Source organism: Pinus tabuliformis, chromosome 7 (genome assembly GCF_031772625.1).
Source record: "Pinus tabuliformis cultivar Carrire ecotype Pingquan chromosome 7, CPIR1, whole genome shotgun sequence".
NCBI classification, from domain to species: Eukaryota; Viridiplantae; Streptophyta; class Pinopsida; order Pinales; family Pinaceae; genus Pinus; species Pinus tabuliformis.
In genome coordinates this window covers 1,530,797,987-1,530,818,583 of record NC_142293.1, presented here as the reverse complement: position 1 = coordinate 1,530,818,583, position 20,597 = coordinate 1,530,797,987, and the positions used below count along the sequence as shown (strand labels likewise).

General features: G+C 35.4%; 1 pseudogene across 1 annotated transcript; it reads left to right on the top strand.

Moving 5' to 3' along the window:
• The first annotated feature begins 1,173 nt into the window (after window positions 1-1,173).
• On the top strand, window positions 1,174-18,750 carry LOC149253670 (uncharacterized; annotated as a pseudogene). Its single transcript, XR_016265476.1, has 9 exons — window positions 1,174-1,237; window positions 16,441-16,584; window positions 16,702-16,868; window positions 17,130-17,402; window positions 17,532-17,797; window positions 17,905-18,120; window positions 18,320-18,345; window positions 18,384-18,427; window positions 18,620-18,750. The product of XR_016265476.1 is annotated as an uncharacterized LOC149253670 (transcript).
• Window positions 18,751-20,597: the final 1,847 nt, after the last annotated feature.

The window sequence follows — 20,597 nt, the reverse complement described above, 5'->3', positions numbered from 1 at the left end:
TATCTATATGAGTAGGGAACTCTTCCCTATGCATCTTCCCTAATGCACACCCTTTATATGAAGAATATTTGTTTCTAATTATTGGAAGCCCTTCTACCATTCCTCATTTTTGAAGTAGTAATTGATGATTATAATTAATGTGGCCATACCATTAATGCCAAATAGATTTTGTTTCCATGGTCGTGGATGCCAATGCTTGATGGATTTTGGTTGTGGCATTCAGTTTATATAAATCACAATTCTAACTCCTATTTCAACAATCTTGAAGTGACCTTGCATATATCTCATGATACAATGTCAATTTACAAATTCTACTTTCAAACCCCAAACTGTTATAGTGGAAACTAAGATTATATTTTTCTTAGTACCAAGCACATACATCACATTGTGAATTAGTTTCAACACAACCATTAGGTAATTACACTAATACATCCCCACACCCTTTAATTTTGTATGGAATATAACAACCCCAAGTTAAAAGTTCATGTAATAAAGTTAATAAAAGAAAAATAAGACCAAGGTCATGGGACACGTATTCCAAGTTGGATTTTGGGTAAAGTATCCTAGTGGGCATCACTTGTTGTTTATTACGGCTAAGGTGAAATTGGAAAAGGCATTAGAAAAGGCTTTAAAAAGGCATTATTGACATTTTATTTATGAAATAAAGGAAATTAGGGGAAAGGAAGGTGAAAGGTCACATGTTTCATGTGAGGAGGAAATTGAAGGAAAATAGAGGGAAAAATGAAGAAATTAGAGGAAACAGTAATAAAAAGGCACCAGAGCATGAGTTTGGGGCCTATTGTCACCTGAGTTTTGAAATTGGCTTCAGAGAGGAGAACAAAACTAAGAGGAGAAAGCAAGAAAACAAGAAAAAGAAGGACAAGGAAAGCAAAGGAAGATAAAGGAAAGGAAGGATTAAGGAAGGAAGAGTTGGATCAAGTAGCTTCTGCAGAAACACTTGCAAGTAACAGGTTGCATGTATGATTTCCTAGCTAGTTTTGACATGCATGGTACATGCATCTATGTATTTGGTTCTTTAGTTTTCATTAGCATGGGTTTTTTCGAGTTTGACAGTGGTTTTAGCCTTGCCTTCCCATTTCTGGATAACCATGGTGTGATAGGATTCACTCTTGTTAAGTTTTCGATTTCCGAAAGGTTTTAGATTCAGGTGAGATGGTGCCAGGAAAATCCGAAGGGCTTGGAGTGGATATGGTCTTATCTGGGAAGCCCTCAACAGGTGGGTGGAGACAGGAAAATTCCTCAAGGGATGGTGAAGGAATTCTGGGGCATCCAAGCTTGGTTTGGTTTTGTGATCTCGAGACAGGTTGAGTGAGATCACGGTAGTGTGAGGGTGGAGGTGGTTTAACCTCTGGTTTACCTTAGTTTCTCATGGATTGATTTATCCCATGAGATCCCACATTCATTCTTGGAATATGGCACAGGGGTGGAATTCCTATTTGACCTCTATAGTACTCCTAAGGTAGTCTAAGAAGATGTGGATAGTGTAGGAATGACCAAGCACTGACTCATATAGTCTCATGATAGAATCCAATGCCATATCACCTCTAAAACAAGGCCTCTCTCATGAGCCATGATAGAGTCAAATGCCTTGCAAAAGCCAAGAAATAAACAAAATAGTTTCAATGAGAAATGATGGGCCTCTCCGCTAATGGCACAAAGAGTGAAAGATGTGGACGGTATTTTGGCACCCCTAGAACCCTAGCTACATTCTAGCTCTAGGGTTCCTCCACTCTAGCTCATTTAATAATCACATGGGTATTGTACCATAAAGCATGGAAAATGTGTATGCAATCATGATGGTCAGATAATTGTTTTAGTTTTAAGCAACCCCCAACTTGAAATTGGAGTGGATGATATGGTGGGGCCATCACAAAGAGAAACCTGAATAAACAACATGATTACAGGCATAAACTAATTGCTTCTTCCAAGCCCATCTTGAACATGTAAATAATTTTGTTAATTGATTTGACTAAAAGGTCAAGTTGAGGGGTGGAGAGAGCCCTGCATCTCATCTTTCTTTTCTATACAGAATTTACAAAAGAAACTATAGAGAACATCGTTGAATGGTAATTCAATATTATGTTCCCTGCAATAGCTACATCTTGTGAGCCTTGAAGTAGATGAGTGGAGATCATGTTACCCTGCACGTTGGCTTGTCTTCAGGTGACTCACGTGGAACTACTAGTTTGGGAATCGATATAAGTTTTCCATTGACATTTGGGTGTTGAATATATTGTAACTGAGTTGAAGGATGAATATTGTAGGTTGTGAAGTATGGTGGTTTGTCCAACTTTACAACATTCTCTTTTACACTTGTTGGTGATGATCTAGAGGGAACACTTAATGGCATTTTTGAGGTGGCTACTTGTAAGCTTTTTCCTTCAGTTGTGGTAGTGCATCACCTACTTTTGATAAAGAAACTTGATGAGTTGCTAAAGCTACACTCTTGTGGGAACATTGTCCTTTTGATGGATGGAACTGTCTATCCAATATTACATTTGCATTTTGCATAGATGCACTTGTTTGTAAATATTGATTTTGCATCCTTTGCAATAGTTGGGCTGGTGGAGCCAGTCTAAGTCCAAAACCCTGAGGAGAGGGAGGGCTTGATGACTGTTTATGACCAAAATGAGTAACTGAAACATAAGGTGAAGAAGATTCGTTGGGGTCAACAAATGCATTATGCTCATTAAATACAGTGTGATTTAATGTGTCACTTTCATTTGGATTATCTAACTTTCTTAGAAGGTCAAGAATGTTTTAGCTGGACAGAAAATGTTTATATGCAGAAATTGAACATCTCAGTATATTGTAATATAGAAAAATAGTAAAAGTTGGTGGAACAAAAAATAGGCAAATTACTTAATAACAAAACATGAACCAAAACATTGCCCTAATAATGATGATGGTTTGTTTGAACCAAATATGTTTGTGGGGCTGTCAAATACATATGAGTTTTCAGAAGCATAACCTATAGAAAAGTCCCTCGAATGTCCTCCTCCCATATGTTCTCTTAAATTGGTTTGCAAATTTGAATTCAGAACATCCTGGAAAAGAAACAACTACTTACTACAAAAGGGCTGCAAACAAATCGAGCATATGATATCAATCTAAGCGCAAAGTATTTTCAATTGAGATAAAAGGATGCACAATACTGAGAAAATGAACTTCTTACAAGGATCCACAATATTCATAGATTAGATATTTCTTTCAAGTCCAAATAAAGTGAATAAATTTAATACCTCTCCTGCATTCATAGTACTATTTTGTGAGCCTGTCCTAACCACCTTTGAACGCATAAAGTCTGCTTGTTCAGGACCCTTTTTCCCTTGAGAATCCATCTACACTATTCCTCTTAGAAATGAGTCTTGTTTAACACTTTCTACATGCCACTAGTTCATTGAATCCATTCCTACTGCCTGCTGGAGCATGTGCCTAGGGGGCATTCTCAGCATATCATTTCCAGAACTTTCACCAGAACCAGTACTCAATCACTGGGACCTAAGTAAAATGAGTCTTGTTTAACACTTTCTGCATGCCACTAGTTCATTGAATCCATTCCTACTGCCTGCTAGAGCAAGTGCCTAGGGGGAATTCTTAGCATATCATTTCCTGAACTTTCACCTGAACCAATACTCATTTTACTTAGCTCCTAGTGATTCATATTATTTTAAGATTGCAAATCATCTTCCCTTTGTGGACTTTTCATAGTGTAATCACTTCCAGATTTTACACTCCGATTAGAATTCCCCTTGCCTGTTATCTGACCAACACTTGTGGAATCATTTTGACTGTATTGTGACCTATTTATATCATTTATATATCTCTGAGAATTGTCATAGATTGGGAAATGTATTTAAAGTTATTGAACCATTTCCCTGTTGACAGACCGAAGTGTTCCAAACACATCTATTTTTGGCACAAGAGTCCCAAATAACATTATTAGAATTCAACTGGTAGTTGCTTTCTATTGCTTGCTCATACTTTTCTACATTTCTCTCCTGATTATCTACATTAGGATTCCTAGTAAATCTACTCATGTGAAAACCTTCTTGCTATATTATCTGCCCATTCTGGCTTAAATTAATGTTTGGATCTTGATGCTGAAAAGAAACGATTGTGTCTTTTCCTACCTCATTTCTTCCGTGATATGTTTGATCCTCAAATTTTTTCACATGACTACCCAGTTTCTCCAGTTCTAAATGTGTGATATTTTCATTTTCATTCTTATCATGCCCTTTGTTGGCATTTACTAAAACATTATTCTGTTCAGATCCTTGTGCTTCACTTCTTCTCCAACAACTCTGCTCCTTGGACATAAGATGAAAGATTCTATCAGGTTCAAACTTTACCTTGGTCCCCTAATGAGTTATATTGTTTCCTCCCATCAAAATTCATATAGTAGGAAGATACCCTACCATCAGGAGGAAATTTTTCAATATCTTGTCTTTTCTAAGAATTCTGTTTTTGGCCATCAAAATTAGTGTGAGAGTGAATATTGCGACTATTTTTAGAAGGTTGATAAAGAGTATTTTCTTGCAATCCACCAACTTTCTCAGGTGTTTCTTGAAGAAATTGGGAGAAGGACAATTTAACATCCCATTCATATCTCCTTTTAAGTTACGCCATCTTTACATGCCTCAGAACTCATAGAGGAAAGTTTCCTGTCAAACGAATATGATCTAATGTTCAGCGTAGACCATACTGAATGACAGTTGCATTACCCAATCTAAAACCTTCTCCATATGCCGGTGATGTGTCCGCTGAAATCTGGTGAATGAATAACTCCCCAAGTTTCCTTTCAAATTGAGACCTATTTTCCTTTTTTGATGAAGAGGAAGAAACTCCCGTTGATGTTGAAGCTACATTGCTGCTTGATCCTGCCATGACCTCTAACTCTAGCCTCATACGAGAAAGCACTTGACAGATTCCCTCCTCAACCTTAGGGCTGAGATTACGAAAGCCTGTAAATGAAACATGTTATAGCAAGTAAAATTCTTTGAAGCAGCTATAATATCAATCTTAAGAAATGTCAAATAGATTACAGTTCTTATTTTTCTTCAACAGGAAAACAAATAGAATTCCAAGAACATATGAATATAACATTACCACAAACCAAAGAAATGACCATTGTATAATGTGGTGAAGGGAAGATGTAGGTGACAAAAAACACTCTACCTACTCCAAAAGTTAAAACAACAACATGCATACAAACTATTTGTGGTCCATATCAGCATATGGATATTGCATGTGTTTGACCTCTTAATATAGTGGACCATGACCAAGGAGATCACAAAAGGGTGGTTATATGATTGATGATGTGTCTTTTTGCAATTTTGGCTGGTCACTTACATAATAGAATGCAAGTGACAATATCTTCTTCTTTGAATAAGAGTTGGATTGTAGTGGGGTGCAGAGTTTGATGAATGGCAATAATCAATATTTGTTATTTGATACAGTTTTACTTTATAGCTACATACAGAAATGTAGATGAGTATTATTGGATGCATTCAATATCTACTGTACCATAACGTAAATACTCATAATGATTAGCAGAAGCCCTAAAACTCTAAAAATTTATGGCAGAGTTTACAACAAAATACTCAGAATGGACCTTTAAAAGATAACTGAATGTCAGATTCTTTATTTCATATTCCTGAAGAATAACATGTGGCATCTTAATAGATACACAACATCTAAATTATGAAATATTCAGGTGAAACCTAGTAAAAATGTCCTTGGATTCCAAACATTGTATCTTAACCAAAGAGGACCATACACAATATGCTTAAAGAAAGCAAAACACTAGTAATAATAATTCTTCCTTGTCATCTATAGCATATATATAAACTCTGTTTTGTGGACATATTGGAATTATGACCCTAGCTAAACTTCACACAATTTATTGCTTAAGAGCCAAACTGCCAATGCACATGATAAAATTGGGCATATTTGGACCACATGAAAAAATATGCACTCCAGTAACACAGGATGTAACAAGATTGTGTAGCACAGAGATATGTGTGCAATAAAAATTCTACATTCTTTTAGAATCTTGTGGGTATATTGTGCCCCTTAAGGATTCGTTCCAGACCAGAGGAACTTGTGGGATTACACTTGAGAATGGCAAGGTTAGGTTTCTGTCCTCTGCAAGTTCCAAAGGGTTAGGTATCAATCCAGTCGATTCAAATAAGTTATGGGAACTACAATATGGGGTTATAAGCCTATGGAAACACAAAAACGTTATATTTTAGGCCATCAGGCTGCATACATAAAAGCAGACCAGGATCAGTTAGTTGGAGGCCCCATGTTGTACCACAAGATTAGGTTGCAGATTGACACGCTGCAGAAAACTAAACACCCCATAAGGTTGTGTTGTAGGTTAAAGGATGCATCACAGGGTTTGTGAAGATTGAAGAGAGTGGAAGAAAAAACAGGTCAACAGGAAAATGAAGTGGAAGAGATCAAGAGGGAAGCTGAAGAATCAGAAGCTGAAAAAATATATGTAACAGATGTAATTTGTAGTTGATATGTAATTGCAGTGTATTTATAGAAAAACTTTTAATAGTGAATATGTGACAAACAATATGATTTTGTTGCGTACTTGTCATCAATGAAATATTGAAATGCATATTTGCATTGATTCTCAGTGTTACATGTGATGTGTTTTACTTGGATATAATGTTCTTCGATTGTTAAATACAGATGCTAATGTGTTATGTAAGTGAATTTTGCTTTAACAAGCTAAGGATGGGTACACTGTCATGGGCAATCTCTTTTGCATGAATATGAAGAACATAAGTTGAAAATACAATTGTATTGCTCGTCTTGCTTGAACGAGAGTGAACAAAAACTGGGAAGCTATGACATTTATCGTCATCCTTAAGGTGAGAAACTCGAGTGATCACCTTTATGTTAGAGAAAGAGGGCAATGAAATCTGGCATACCATGCCTAATCTCCATAGTCAATTTTTTTACTAATCAAGTTAACATATTTAGAGATATAACTTGGATAGGAGCACAATATCAACAATGCAAGGAGATACTCACACAAAAAATCACAATAAGGCAAGCTTGAAAGCAGATTGCCAGAACTGTATACATAGTTTGCACTCGTTCGCATTACTATATCTAGGGTACAAAAGTGGGTGGAGTGTGATCAAAGTTGATAATGTCCTACAATAAAATACAATGAAGTGGGTGAGGGATCAATTTAAAAGCATACTAAAGTATATAAAAACTAAAATTTTAGTATATAGTTCACATGTTCATTAGACCAAGTCTCATCACAATTTCAGTTTAACTTATTGCCATGTTACTTTCTTGTTACCATGCTGAAAACAATAGCCTAATATGAAAAAAAAATATTTATTCCATTCAATGTTACAATATACATTCAAGGGCTAACAAGAGGCTTGAAATTATCTATTGTATATGCTAATGTGCAATCAAAAGTGACTTTCCTGGCCCTATCTTAAACTATGGCACAAAGAGACCACTTGAACGAGAACCGCCCGGATCGAATGAAAGACACTATGGACACTACAACCCTGATCGGGAGAGGAAGAGGAGGAGATACTTATAGGGGAGACTTCAATCTGAAGAAACATGTACCGGCCAGATACCTACTTTCCATAGTTTTCCAATTTCATTGTAAGAAAATTTCCCATGCCCCCAAAGAACATATACCTTTCATCATTCGAGAACCATCATTCGCCCATTCAATGAGTTGACTTTTTGCTCGATCCTTAGAACCCCCAGATCATCATATGGGAGAGAAGAAGGAGATCGACCCTGGGGATAGGGACAACTTCAAAACATTCTCCCCGACTTGCTTGAAATAGAATGATCCGACGAAAAGAATGCATCCAGCATGGGAGGTCGACTTAACTATCCATTCCATGGGGCACGTCTGCATGGGACCTAGAACGAAAAGCTGAATCCAATCCCTCTTCCCGGCTTTGTCCCGGTTGAGCGACTTTCTCATAATATTAACAACATTAAGTCAAGTTGAGCCGTTCCTTCGCCTGTTTTTCAGTTGGTTAGCCCGAAATCCTGGTTCCATCCATTGTGATCAAGTGTGTGGATGAAGAATGCCTATCTGGAAGTAGAGACCCCGAACCTTATACCGGCTCCAACTCGTAGGTTGAAGACAACATCAATTTGCTCTCCCTAAATGAAATGATCATTTACTGCAAACGCAACAGCTATAAAAAACCTTACCTCAATCGATTAAGATACCTATTCAGTAGCTCGTGGTTGGGAATTCCCCTCACCTTTAGAAATGAAGAAATTTTCCCCTACTATTGGGAATCTCCAACTGTATATTATGAATTTCCCTTTCTATAGAATAACCTGGCAACCAGTTAAGTACATAAAGAATATCAAGGATCTGATATCAAGCTACGTGGGAAGATTGTGAGATACACCTACCTGCCCTTCCTCTCATCAAGCAGTCTACATCAGACCTTCCTTCCATGAAAGAACAATTGACCTTTCAGTAGTATTAAGGATCAACCCAAAGATCCAGTTGGGTAGGGTGACATTTCATAATAATAGGGCTAGATGGCGGTATAGATAGAATCCTAGGTATGGATAGATCTCTATTATCTACATATTAACAACAGTCTGGTTCATATAGCCGGAGTTGACCTTATAACAGGGGGAAATTTACTTCCTTGAGCATCCTGTGAAAGGTGAAAAAATTCTTCCTGGTTCATATAGTTGGAGAACTAACTTTAGAATAGGGTGCAATTTTCAGAAGGGAAGGTTCTCGTTACTCTTTCTCTAGGGTATTATTCCCAATTTCAGAGAGCACTTTTATAATAGGAAAGGGTTAATTGAATTTCGGATAGCCCTTAGATCAATCGCGAGCAGGGCTTTCATTCTTCCCCTTGGATCTCTCTATTTCCACGATTCTTATTCTTTCATAGACGGCTGGCCATGTCATTACTAGACACTTATTTGAGGTCTTGGTTGATTCACCCAGCCATTCGAAAGCATTCGACGTTCTCCTAATAATTCAATCTTTGTGGGAATCCCCATGATCAAGGGCAGAGCCACGTTACTCATATTCCCATAGGTAGGCCTTATGTAGCTACTCCTATTCCTCCTTCTAGTGCGTTATACATAGCTATTGCAGGAAATTAATCCAATATGGTCTATTAATTGATCCAATTTGGTCTATAGAGAAAGCTCCTGAGTCCCAATCCTCAGCTCATGGAGGTGGTAGGAATATGGAATGGCAGTAATCTTCTTTCGTGCAACAGTTCTTTGGGAAAACTACACTTTCAAACTAGAGTTTTTGGATAGGTTACGCCTTTCCCGAACTATGTTAGGGTAAGTGACAGGGTATGTTTCCTTGCATAGAAAAATGACTGGACAAACAACCCTTGATCAAGCAGATAAGTAGTTTTAAACCAATGCTACATTGAAAAGCCAATCAAAACCCATTGGCATTTAACATAAACAAATCTCGGGTGCCCTTGAGAAGCATGATGAGATTACCATTGAAGAGATGGAATTCAAGGTAACAGAAGATTGGTCACATGACGATATGTGTGCCACAGAAAATAAACTAGTGAAAGGAGTTAGTGACCATGATTTCAATGGATCTCTTGGGAATTCAAACAGTTTCCTTGCGATTGCAAAAATGCATTGCGATCCCTCTAATATTGACTTGACAGAACATAAACAGAGGTCATGCTACAGGCATCAAATTGACAAGATGAAATTCGGATAGCACAAGGATATTAATAAAACCCCCGAAGGATTATACAACGTCAATGCTGAGAATGTAAATTACAATATGGAAATCATTGGTGGAGAGCGTAGACCTGATCCAAGTGAAATTTTTCCTTTTTAGATTCCTTCGAACAAAAGGATGCCATCCCCCACCTGCGCAAGTGAACAATATTGAAATTTTTCCAAGAAAAACCGGCCCTAAACCATTGGTAATTCCAAAAAAAACAACCGAAGGACATTTAGGTGGTATCGACTCTGATAAGCGGAAACCTCTTTTCATTGGTGCAGAAATTGAATGTCAGCACTATATTGAGAGGTAATTCTAATTTATCAACAACCTGAAAGGTTTTTCCCCCTAGTTTCTTAAGTCCAACCTAATTCACAACTTGAGGCAATGAAAAAACCCAACCGAATATGAGAATTTATTTACTGCAATAGAGCGTAACTAAAATCACATTTGGAAGCATTAAGCATAGCCAACAAAACTTAGGGACATAAACAAAACACATCCTCACAAAGCCATGCATGCACAGTAATATATGCAGAGTGAAATTATGGCTGAGAAATGAGTTCTGCCGCTCTTTCAATAGGTCCCAAGTTCCATTCTCCCCTGCAGCCTATGATGTCCGAGTCCAAACACCTTCAGAGATGCCACAGTTATCCCTTACTGTCCGAACAACCCACCAAATTGCTTGATGGCAGTGATTGGCCTAGACCTCTCTGGATGTGCAGAGGGAAATTGAAAGAGCAAAGAGCGTCCACTACCGGCCAAAAAATTAAAATGCCCATTACAGAAAAACCAAAACACCCATGGATAAGTAAAACCAAGTACCAAGCAGTGCAGAAGGATTTGTAAACATTATCATGGAAAGTTTGAATTGGGAACACATGATTCTGCAGTGATCAGGCCTTCCAAAGCTTAGAAATGAGTTTTGCCGCTCTTTCAACAGGTCCCAAGTTCCATTCTCCCCTGTAGCCTATGTTGTCCGAGTCCAACCACCTTCAGAGATGCCACAATTATCCCTTATTGTCTGAACAACCCACCAAATCACTTGATGGCAGTGATCGGCCTACACTTGATGGCAGTGACCATCCTAGACCTCTCTGGATGTGCAGAGGAAATTTAAAATTAAAAATAAATGTAAATGTGCAGAAGTGAATTTAGAATGAAAAATAAATGTAAATGTGTGGAGCAAAATTTAAAATTAAAAATAAAATAAATTTGTGATCACTAAAAAAAATTGGTGGGAAGAAAAAATATGGAGGGAAGGAAACAAAGATGGCTTTGTTATAGTTTCACTAACACCATATGGCAATAAAAAAGATCAATTTCTTAGATTTAAGTGTTTATTCACATTTTTTATATTGAATTGTTAAAAATTAAATTAGAGTGAAAATATGGTGGTCATGATAGTCATTGAGAAGAACCTCATATATATATATATATATATATATATATTATTATTATTATTATTATTATTATTATTATTATTATTATTATTTATGACAAGGATATTGAGTATGTTAATATGTGTTGTGGTTAATCATTTTAATAGCAACTTCTATGTTGGTTTAGTAGTGTTGGTTTCATTGGCTTCATCAAAGAATTAACATTTTATTCATAACTCTTGATTGTGAGAGGATGAATTCTAGTGTGAATTATCATGTGTGTGTTGTTCTTTTTTCAATTGTAGTTTTGACCTCCACGATTAATTTGGTTTAAGTCCTCTAACTAGTAGTCATCAATCACCCATTCGGTGCCACGTGGGGTATTTTACTTTTCAACAAATCCAAGGCACCTATGTTGCATTGGGATCTAGTGACCTTGTTTAAAAACCCTAGCAAACACCTTTGAGACCATCTATTAGCACTAGTTGGACTTTAACTTGAGATTTCCCAAAAAATCAAAGGAACAAATTATGAGGGTTGCTTGGCCAATCCACTCATAGCCTAAGCCTCTTTGGTGATGAAGGGAAACCAACTATAAGATATCAAACACGTTCCCTCACACACACCCATGGAGGCTCTACACATGTAAAGGTTTGCATATGTGTTGTTTACATGGTTTGAATATGTGTTGTTTACGTTAATCATTATTAATTTTGTCACTTATTATCTGGCCATATATTTTTGTCAGGGACTAAATTATTAATTTTAGTTAGTCACTTTTAGTTTGGTCACTTATTATCTAGTCATATATTTTATCCCTAAACTAAATTAGTCGTTTAAGTTAGTCATTTTTAGTTCGACCACTTAAAATTGCTCAAATTTAGTAGTAATTTAGTTGAAATAATTGTGGTGACTAACTTTTTAAGTCACTTAGTCACTAATTTCATCATTTTCTACTAGTGATAGCACACTGACTTCGACACATCTAGATCATGATTTTTACTCATAACATAGGAATCAACAACTTCTAGACTGATGCCTAGAGACTCACAATGACAACTAAACATGACATGGAAGCATTACTTCCATCAATTTTAGGACAAGATGTCAGATGCTAAGGAGATGAAGTGTAAAAGGAAGCTAAGGTACTATAAGAAGGTGATCAACCCCACCCTTGATAACCATAATCATCTCTCTATGTTGACTAGCACTAAGAAGAAAATGTACATCACTAGGATTAGAACTAACTCTTACGAGCTTCAGAGTGAGACAAGGCGGTGGTCTACCCCCAAGACACCCTAGGATGATAGAATTTGTCAGATTTGTGATATACTAAGAAGATGGAAGATGAAAAGCACTTACTTTTAGACTGCTTGACTCTTACCCACATCCACTTACAACTCACTATCATCAGCCACACCTCCAATCTTCTTGACATATTAAGTGAGCCCAACTATAATCATCTTGGAACACTTATTTCCTTCCTCTTGGATCAAAGAAACAAGATTTTGAAGAATGAAAATTAGACACTCTTTTCTTGATGTCTGATAGACCACATTAGGCTTAGTGGACATTAATCATCATCATCATTATTATTAATTAAAAAAATCAATATAAGTTAAAGATATATACATTAAAAAAAAATGTAACAAGGAATTTCATTTTCATTTTCTCATAGAGATTCTTAATCTATAAATAGGGTTTGTTACAATATCATAGGCCAATATCATGGTTGATCAATACAACGTGTCCAAAAAACTACATTTCACATGACTCTTCTTCACATGGTATATGTTTTAATTAATTAATATAGTTAGAAAGAAAGAAAGGGTATAACTAATTTTGAAATATATTTCAACCTTTAATTCCTGATTGCTAAAAATACTCTCGAATATCCCATGGAGATTAACTCCTTACCATACACTTAATAATTATTGATAATTAAATTAAATTAATTGTTAATAATTAAATTAAATGGATGGTAAACACCAATCCATTGTAATAATCTTATATCTCACATTACCAACATTAAAAAACTTATAAAAACTAGCCAAATTATAAGTTTATTTTAAATTATTAATTGATTACTATTATTAATTATGAAAATAATATATATGAGTTATATACATTTTGTAGGAAAAACACATCTATATTTAAAAAAATGTGTAACAAGGTTCTTAACCATGGAGTTTCATTTCAACATTTTCATGGAGATATTTTTTTACAATACCATGGGTCAATATCATGACTTACCAATACCATATGCTCAAAATACAATAACTCTTTTCATATCAAACTTATTCATATAACATTTTTTAAATTAAAGTGACAGATCGAGCCAAAATACAATAACTCTTTTCATATCAAACTTATTCATATAACATTTTTTAAATTAAAGTGATGGATCGAGTGCTACACTCCTTGATGGTGATTGATGGTGATAGGATGCTCTGTTAAGACACTCTTTGATGGTGATTGATGGTGATAGGGCGCTCTGTTAAGACACTCCTTGATGTAAAGTCATGGTCCCGCCCGCCATGATTGGGGTGATATATTGGACATGATGAAGATATAGTTCTGTCAAACTTATATATATATTTTTTAAATTAATTAATTTAATTAAAAGGAAAAAATAAACATAGTTCTTTTTGAGAAAGAATCCACTTTTACTTTGTAACTATCACTTATTAAATACTAATATATTTTTATGAAGTTTAAATCTTTAGCATCCAAAATAAAACAACTTTTACTTTATGCTTAATAGTATAAAAAAATAAAGTATTCAATATTTAATAATGATGGATAATTAATTTATTATTATTATTATTATTATTGAGGTTATTATTATTTATTTATTTAAAACTTTTTAGGTTCTTATTATTATTTGTTTTTATTATTTATTTACTTATTTTTATTACGATTATTATTTTTATTACCATTATGTTATTGTTATGTGTTATTATTGTTTTATATATTATATATATATATATATATATATATATATATTATTATTTATTTATTTTTTTTTTGATTTTTTTTTTAAGATTATTATTATTTGTTTTTATTTATTATTATTTATCTAGTAGTAGTTATTATTATTATTATTATTTACTTTTAATCTTGGAATTTATTATTATAAAATAAAATTAAGATATAATTTAATTAAATTTTTAACTAATTTTTAGTATTTTTTCCCCTTAACTATTTCTTAACTCTCTAACAACTAGTTTTCAATGGCTAGTTCCTAACGGCTATCTCAAGGCCCAGATGCTTCTTTGCTATTTAATATTTTGCTAAGACTGTTTTTCTCACCATTTGTCCTGAGGATGAACCACATTAGTTGGTTCGAAATGTGGACCCATTCTATAACATCACCGGGACGGTTCTCTACTATTTAATCTTTTGTTAAGACTGTTTTTCTCACCATTTGTCTTGAGGATGAACCACATTAGTTGGTTCAAAAGGTCGAACCCATTCTATAACATGTGATTAATGTGGAAGACATACTATAGATCACAAAAGTCTAAGAGCTAACAATAAAATAAATTTATCAAATTCCTATTTCAATGTAAACTAACTAGTCAAGATAATTAAAAATAATAAATATAGATTTATATTAAACCTAACTGATTTATTTTTTTATCTAATGAAGAAAGACCTTTTAATACATTAATATTTTTATTATCTAATTATTAAATTATTAATGCAACTCTCTATAAATAAAGATGATTAAAATAGGTTCACATCCTTTATTTATACGCGCATCCATCATGGTAGATGGATGGATCATTGGCGTTAGATTGTTTATCATCAATTTGGATTAATGTTTTGAGAAACTTATGCAAACATCACATTGCAAGTTTCAATTTTTACAAATTCAACCATTTTTGTAGTTAGGCCAATATGCCTTCTTTTGAATCAGTTTAGTAGTCTACACTTTGATTCTCTGATTGACATCTGGCATCAATCTGGCATATGGTTTGATTGACATCTGGCATCTCCTCTGGCATATGGTCTTGGTCTAATTGACATCTGTTCTCTAACATCTCACTAAATATCTCGTACTATTTCTCTCTCACCAAAACTGCTTTATGATTTCTGCTCTTCCATGACGACCTGCTTTCCGCTTTCTGCTCTTCCACTACTCTTCCACGACCTGCTGCCATAACAATGCTAGTTGTTTCTGCTGTGCACGACCTGCTTTGCTGCCATAATAATGAATTTAGCTCTCGGTTGTTCAATGCTCATTCACTGTTCTGCTATACCTGTTCTATTCTGCTATACCCTGTTTACAGCTTGGTTGTTCTATTCAGAAGTTGTTCATCCAGTGATTAGAGTTCAGTGGTTGTTCTGTTCAAAGTTCAGTGGTTCAGTGCTCAAATTTCAGTGAGTTGTTCATTCAGTGCTCAAGAGACCAGAGAAGGAGTGCTAAAGCCCTTTAGGTAACATCTCGGGTTGCCTTCTTTCTAATTTCATAGCCCTTGTTTGTTGTTTCCACTTTTAACTACACCTGCCACGTTCTCATTTTGGCACGTTCCACAGGAATTCAAATGCATAGATTGGGATTTTTGCATGAATATTATCATTTATTTTTTACTATGAGATTCTAATTGCCTCAGGTTCCTTGCCCTGTTTAGTTATGACTACCAATGATATAAGCATCAATAAAGGGCTCATAAGATTCAATGAGGATCACACAAAAAAATTATGCTACAACATGTGCTAGAAGATAGTTTTTCCACTCTCTTTTCCGATTTCAACCAAGTTTTGAAGTCGTGGCTCCAATAGCTGTCAAATTCCTGTCAATATCCAGCTAGGAAAGTTCACTTTTTTTTCATTTTCACTCAAAGTATTAAGAGAAGCATACCCCGACACCACAAAAGGCAATCTTTCTTTGGTTTGACATATTTTCAACCTTACTGGTGAACCAACTCCAGGTTGAAAGGAAATATTGTTGATTGTCCATGCGTGTTTTATCAGTAGGGGTTATTGTTGTAATTTGACCTGTTTATAGATCAGTACGCTTGTAAGATTGATATTGTACAAATTGAATAAGTAGTTATTTAACTTCGTAATTCTAGATGTTTTGGGTTTGTGATGTAAATCTTCTTTGGTTTTGCCCAATAAGTTATGAAGTGGTTGGTTGATATCCTGGTTCATCTGCTGACAAGGCATTCATGAAATAGAGATACTCTATAGAATTGGACGTTATTGGCTTACTCATTCTGATAATACTAACCTGGCACTTTCCTCCGCCTAACGGTTTCTCTTTTCATTGTAACGTAGCTAGAGATTGGTTACAAGGACCCTACGTTACTATCTTTACAGAATGTATGGTTTCGGCAATGGAGATATTGGAAGACTCTTCATTGCAGGCTTCAGGTCATCTATGTTATTTGGCACGATTGTGGGTTCTTTAGCTGATTGTGGGTTCTTTAGCTGTTACACTCCGTATGGTTTGAGGCTGTGCACTTGTATTGTGGCAATTACTGAGAACAAAAATAACTAATAAAATAGATCTATTCTAATATGTTGTTCTATCTGCAGGGGTCGGAAGAGGGCTTGTATAACATACTGCGTAACGTATATATTGAGTTGTATTACAAAGCATTATCCTGAGTACAAAATATTGATGATTGGCCGTATTATTGGAGGCATTGCCACATCTCTTCTATTTTCAGCTTTTGAATCATGGCTTGTTGCTAAACATTTCAAGATAATGAATATATCCATCTTGCACAAAAAGTCGGGGTAGTTTCTGCATGTTTACATCATGTGCGTGCAGCAATACTGAAAGACCGGGTGTATTTAGAATTATTTTGCATAGCATGTAGTTTCTCTCTCTCATTAATGTGTTGTTGGAGTTGGCCTAAAATCTGAAGACAATTTTTACCTTTTGTAGAAAGAAATATAAGAAAAATTAGCAAGGCATATGCTAAGATATTCTCGTCACTTGAGGTTTTTTTGTTTCTTACAGAGGAGTTTTGATCCACAATGGTTATCATTCACCTTTTCAAAGGCAATATTCCTTGGCAATGGTCTTGTAGCCATTCTCTCTAGGTTGTTTGCCAATACCCTTGCTGACACTCTAGGCTTTGGTCTAGTTTCTCTGTTTGATGTTGCAGCATGCTTCTTAGCTATAGGGATGGCCATTATCTTCTCCACCTAGACAGAGAACTATGGAGATCCTTCAGAGAATAAGGATCTACTTACTCAGTTCAAGGGTGCTGCCACAGCTATTGCTTCAGGTAAGTGTTTAAACTCTGTCATCTCCAAATATCTTGCCTTCTTTGAACTATACATCAGATACACAGATGATGGTAGAGCTTTTCCTTATGTTTAGTCTTGACAACTATGTTGCTCATTTTGGCGAGTAGATGAGAAGATTGCATTGCTAGGAGCTATACAGTCCTTATTTGAAGGTTCAATGTACACATTTGTATTTCTTTGGACACCTGCTCTGAGCCCAAATGAACAGGATATTCCTCATGGGTTCATATTTGCAACATTTATGTTCTCTTTAATGCTGGGAAGTTCCCTTGCCTCTAGACTCCTGGCCCACCAATCAGTCAAGGCAGAGAGCTACATGCAGATTGTATTCCTTGTTGCTGTAGGATCCTTCCTCCTTCCTCTCATAACTACTGTATGTCTTAGCTTTACTATTCCTTTGTGTCTTCTGATAGAATTTATTTATATGAAACATCAGCATACTGTGGATCTGAGGACATTTTATGTGCTTGCTATGAGTAGTTCCTTTTAGAGCCCAGCACAGAAAAAGGTGGAAGCATTACACCAAGAGGGCGTCTCCAGCTTCTTGGTTTCTGTGTGTTTGAAGCCTGTGTGGGAATTTTCTGGCCCTCGACTATGAAAATGTGAACACAATACATTCCTGAGGAGTCTAGGAGCACAATTATGAACTTCTTCTGGATACCTTTGAACATATTTGTCTGTGTTGTGCTTTACAATGTAAGGCCACAAGACCTTCTAATCTCATTTTATAATATGGATTTCATGAGCAGGAGCATTGTATTGTATATAAATGAGGATTAACAAGTCTTATTAACTAAGGAACTTTTTGTTTTGGAATGTTTTAAGGAATTTTTTAGAAACCATTTAAAAGTTTTGAAATCACTCAAAATTTTCTTTCTTTTCTTCTTTATGAAAGGTCAATGCCTTCCCAATCATAGTCATGTTTGGTATGTGTACCATCTTCCTGTTCATGCCATCAGTCTCCAAAGGTGGCTCATGGTTGTTGCAGAGAGTCACAAGACAAGTAAGTCTTACAAACTTCTGTCAAGTAATTGATTTTAAGCTAAGTCACAAGTCAAGTAAGATGCACACACTTCTTTGTCATGTAACTGATGTTAGGTCTGTGGAAAGTGTTGGCTTTTTATTTTTCTATGATTTTGAGCTTCTTTTTAGGATTTTTATCAACGTGTTCATACAGTTCCCTTCTTATTTGCAGAATCTCTAGATACTTGGTGTGTAACCAAGGAGTGGGATACAGAGGTAGAGCCCCTCAATCTCTAAAATGAAGAATTTTTGGAGAAGGTAACTTGAAATATTTGCATGGGTTGTGAAAAGAGTCATCGACAATTCCCTTGCAAAAATTGTATTCTTGGGCTGGCCCATGAACTGTTTCTATTAAATCATTTTGTCACATAAAATAATAGGCAATTTTATTCATCTATTGGAGAAGGTAAAGAACTTATTCATTGTAGAACTTCAGTTGGAGATATTAATGTTTTTTGTATAACCGATTAAGATCCCTCGGTAGACAATTATTATAAGGTGTAATTTTGTTGTGGAATTTTATTTTTCAACAGTCCTGAACCCTAGCTGGTCAGAGGACAAGTCGTATACTAACTAGGCTTTATTTCAACCAATTTTTATCTAGGTAAGGTAAATTATTTGCACGCTCCTTTTTGCTCAGAAGTTTGGTGTAGAGCCAAGAGCTCTGTTTGTAACTCCAATGATTTATTAATTAACTCACCACGGTCCACTAGGTGTGTGAAAAGTTCTGTTAGTGTATTGCACATTTGAATTACTTATTTATTTTTAGTACTTGGCTTTTGTTATTTCTTGCACTTTTAAATATTGGGGACTGATAAATGCTAGCAAGATTGGAATAACAAATGTTGGCTGGTGTTTTACACTTGACTTTCATGCAAATTATCAATCTTGAGTGGAGGAATTCCATGTTCCATGCTTAATGACATAAATGAGACACTTCCTTGGAACTTTTGAACTTGGAAGTTTCATCAATCTAGTGTAAAATATAGCAGTGCCAAAAAAATTTCATCACCTGTTGTTATATGACCTCACAAAACTACAAGGCACTTGGTTTTGTGGAATGTGTAGAAATTAGAAGGCAGAAGATTGGATTGGCAATCCCATGGGAACTATTGGAAGTGGTTTATCAGTGTAAGGAAAAATGTTGTGGCTGTGATCAACTATTCAATAATTGTGGCCTGTGACTTCCCTGAACAGAAAGATAATAAGTTATATGGAATGTGAATAGACAGAAAGCACAGTAGCAATTTGGTGAGATACATGAAACCCATGAAACAGGGTAACTAGGAATCCATCTTGCATTTCCCCACATATTGAGAAACTCTGCCAAGTATCATAATGATTTGAAACTCAAACTATTATATTGCTTTTTACCGCATTAGTTTTTTAATTGCTGCATGTTCGAGGTAGCTATATATACAATATACAATTATTTTCACAAACATAAATTTGTGTTGGTTTACATTTCTGGTAAGTCGATAAAAAAATGTGAACATGGTTGTCCATAACTTGCAGGGGATTGTTTGGTTTGTGAAGAAGGTGAACAGGGTCATAATCAATAATTTTTCAGTGCAAGAATGTCTGTGAACTTATAGATATATAATTTCAGAGCAAAGTATCAAGCAAAATACACGCTTTTAAGGCATACATGGTAGGTTTTGCAAAATGTGTGGATATCTTCTTCCCAATATAAATATATAAAAGGGGAAAACTTCTGTCCATCAAATGTGGATTTTGGCCTCTTTTTGTGCTATGGTTGTTGGAGGTGTTATTCCTACGTTTTTTTTTGTTGCTCTTGATTTGCTTTGCTTTGATTTTATTATTTTCTTGATGTCCAATCCCCAGATGATGTCTCGGAACCTTCCCTTCTACACATTATCCTGCTTCAATGAAGTAAATATGAAGTTACATGCTCTCATTTCATATCCAGAACTAAAATGTGCTGAGATATGTGATTAGCCACAACATTTTGTTGCAACATGAAATGCCCACAGCTTCCGACCTAATGAACACTACAGTGATCTCAGACACCCTTCCAAGTCATGGAGTGTTTTGGAGCGTATTCTTTTTGGTTAACTTTTCACTCAAATGCAAATCGTGGATTTTCACCAACTGAACATGCAACTATTCTTCAAGGAATCCTGCAGCTA